This window comes from Apium graveolens, chromosome 2 (assembly GCF_009905375.1).
Source record: "Apium graveolens cultivar Ventura chromosome 2, ASM990537v1, whole genome shotgun sequence".
Taxonomy (NCBI): Eukaryota; Viridiplantae; Streptophyta; class Magnoliopsida; order Apiales; family Apiaceae; genus Apium; species Apium graveolens.
This window is the reverse complement of record NC_133648.1, coordinates 89,921,292-89,924,434: the sequence shown is the minus strand read 5'-3', so window position 1 is coordinate 89,924,434 and position 3,143 is coordinate 89,921,292.

Below are 3,143 nucleotides of genomic sequence, written 5' to 3'. Positions count from 1 at the left end.
GACGCCTTTGACGAAGCTTACCAGGAAGAATGAAAAGTTTATATGGAACGATAAGTGTGAAGAAAGTTTTCAGACTAATCACAGCACCTGTTTTGTCACTTCTGAAAGATCAAGAAAATTTTGTAATCTATAGTGATGCATTTCATAAGGGATTAAGTTATGTTTTGATGCAACACGACAAGGTTATTGCATATGCATCGAGACAACTGAAACCCCATGAGCAGAAGTATCCTACTCATGACTTGGAGCTAGCAGCCATAGTATTTGCTTTGAAGATTTGGAGACATTATTTATATGGAGAAAGATGTGAGATTTATACAGATCATAAAAGTTTGAAGTATATATTTACGCAAAAGGAACTTAACATGAGACAGATAATATGGTTGGAGTTGATCAAGGACTACGACTGTACGATTAACTATCACCCAGGTAAAGCAAATGTTGTGGCAGACGCGTTAAGTCGAAAAGAGAAGTTGAATGTGTTGACAGTACCCGAGGAATTATACAAGGAATTTCAGAAATTGGAATTGGAAATCAGAGTTTGCAAGCCTGATGAAGCAAGAATGAATAGTATGACTTTTTTAGCCGGAATTGTTAGAATAGATAAAAAGTGTCAAGAGGAAATAATGGATCATGACATCAATCGTTTGGTAGGTGAAGAGTTGTGCACACAAAAGGATGATCAAGGTATTCTTAGGTTTTCTTCTAGAATTTGAATTCCACCAGTGACAGAGTTGAAGAATGAGATTCTACAGGAAGCCCACAATTCAAGATATTCAATCCATCCAGGGAGTACAAAGATGTACAGAGATTTAAAGGAAAATTATTAGTGGACAGATATGAAGAGATAAATTGCAGAATAGGTCAACAAATGTTATACATGTCAGAGGGTCAAAATAGAGCACCAGAGACCAAGTAGACTATTACAACCATTAGAGATTTCAGAATGGAAGTGGGAGCATATTGCCATGAATTTTATAGTCGAATTACCAAGAACAAAAGTGAACCACGATGCCATTTAGGTTATAGTGGACAGACTTACTAAATCAGCTCATTTTCTGCCTATAAATAAAAGATTTTCACTAGACAAGTTGGTTCACATGTATATGAAGGAGATTGTAGTTCGTCATGGAGTTCCTGTGTCTATCGTATCCAATTAAGATCCAAGATTTAATTTGAGATTTTGGAGAAGTTTTCAGGAATGTTTGGGAACCAGATTGAATATGAGTACAACTTATCATCCACAAATAGACGTCCAAAGCGAAAGAACGATTCAGACAATTGAGGACATGTTACGCGTTTGTGCTATTGATTTCAAAGGAAGTTGGGACGATCATTTACCCTTAGTAGAATTTGCTTACAACAACAGTTACCATGCCAACATTGAAATGCCACCCAATGAAGCTCTTTATGGACGTAAATGTCGATCACTGGTATATTGGGATGAAGTGGGTGAACGTAAAATACTTGGGCCCGAATTGGTGCAACGGATGAAAGAAGTTGTTGAAGTTATTCAGAACAGGTTAATTGCAGCCCAAGACCGTCAGAGAAAGTATGTAGATCAATCAAGGAAGGATATTGAATTTGAAGAGGGAGATTCAGTATTGTTGAAAGTGTCGTCGTGGAAAGGATTGACGAGATTTGGAAAGAAAGAAAAACTGAGTCCTAGGTACGTCGGACCTTTTGAGATTTTGAAGCGCGTCAACAAAGTAGCCTACGAACTGGCATTACCCCCGCATATGGAGCATATTCATAATGTCTTTCATGTATTGATGCTTATAAAGTATAATCCGCACTCCAGGCATGTAATTGAGTACGAGCCTATAGAACTCCAGGCAGATTTGTCGTATGTAGAGAGTCCAATAGAGATTCTAGAAGAAAGAGAGAAAATGTTAAGGAATAAAGTTGTAAAGTTGGTAAGAGTATTATGGAGAAACCCAAAGGTTGAATAATCCACCTGGGAGCTAAAAAGTGATGCGAGAAAAGTACCCTCATTTGTTTTCTTAGGAGATTCCGAGGACAAAATCTTTTTAAGGGGGGAAGGATGTAATATCCGGGATATACCGTGTAATTACTTTATCAATAAATAAATATTCTGTATTTATTCCGTGATTATTCTATGAATTATTTGTTAAGTGGTATCTGTGTTTGGATGTTTAAAAATGATAAAATTTGAGTATTTTAATTTTTTATATGTCCAAAATAAAGTATAAATAATTGTCATATTTTTCAATTAATTTTTATGTTGTTATATGAATTTATAAAAGATTTATGGATTTAATAAATTATTTTTCCGAGTATTTATAAACTATTTTGTATAATCAGGAACCAACCGACTTCAACCGTTTTTACGATTTTGCGACCCGGAAGTCTCGGGAAAACTCCTTCCTAACCTAATTGCAATATTCCGACCATTTTCCATGTTTTGACTTTTTCGATTCGGAGTATGGTTTTCCCCGTGCGGGTCCCAGCGCAAAATATTTGATACAATATTCATTTCGGTAAATCGATAAAACCCATACTTTCGAGAAACTGAAAGGAATATGTCCTAAGTCCAATCATGTATTAGGATTTAGGAATAACTTCCTGTGTAATCTGTTTTGATTTCATTGATATTAATAAAAGACTTGTTTTGTTTTTATTACGGGCTTTATCTATTTAAGTGTTTAAATAAGATATACCATAGTTTAGAGTAAAGCTTTTTATGGATTATGATGAGATCATAATAGTGAGACCTAAAAGATGATAACTCTAAACTTAAATAGTTCCTGGTCGTAGGATTACTAACTGGTAATTAATAATCCGCAGAGATCGGTACATACTATGCTTGCTTCATTATGAAGGATGTCTGTTCTCATAGACATTTGTGTGATGACACTATAGCTAGTATGTAGGTGCTTATTATGGAATAAGTTCACTGAACATGACTCGCACAGCTGAACAACTGATGGAGTTCACTCACGTGTCAGCAGTTGTTCACATAGTGATAGTTGTACAAGTATCCTTAGACTTGAGGTCATCATAATCATCTTGTGTACACTGAACTATGCTTTGGTTTAGTTCTTAGTCTCCAGGGACAATTATTAGGGCTCTACTGGGTATAGGAATTTGTACACGAAGATAGTGTATGATCAATAAAGGAT